Source organism: Trypanosoma equiperdum, assembly GCF_001457755.1.
Source record: "Trypanosoma equiperdum strain OVI genome assembly, contig: ctg_1586, whole genome shotgun sequence".
NCBI classification, from domain to species: Eukaryota; Euglenozoa; class Kinetoplastea; order Trypanosomatida; family Trypanosomatidae; genus Trypanosoma; species Trypanosoma equiperdum.
Window position 1 is genome coordinate 11,539 of NW_027123600.1, and position 221 is coordinate 11,759.

Below are 221 nucleotides of genomic sequence, written 5' to 3' on the forward strand. Positions count from 1 at the left end.
GCCTTCCTCACTCAGTCCGCATTTTGGTCCCTCTTTTATGTTTTCATCGTATTTGCAGTTTTTTTTTAGCATTGGACGTTTTTGCATCTTCTTTCGAGTTGCATATTTGTGCGGTTGTCTTGGATTTGTCGCTCTTAATTTGGCCTTCCAATTTCTCCAGTGCCGCTTTAGCTTTTGTCAACTCTGCCACTTGCAGTGTTTGGTAATAAGTTAACGCCTGT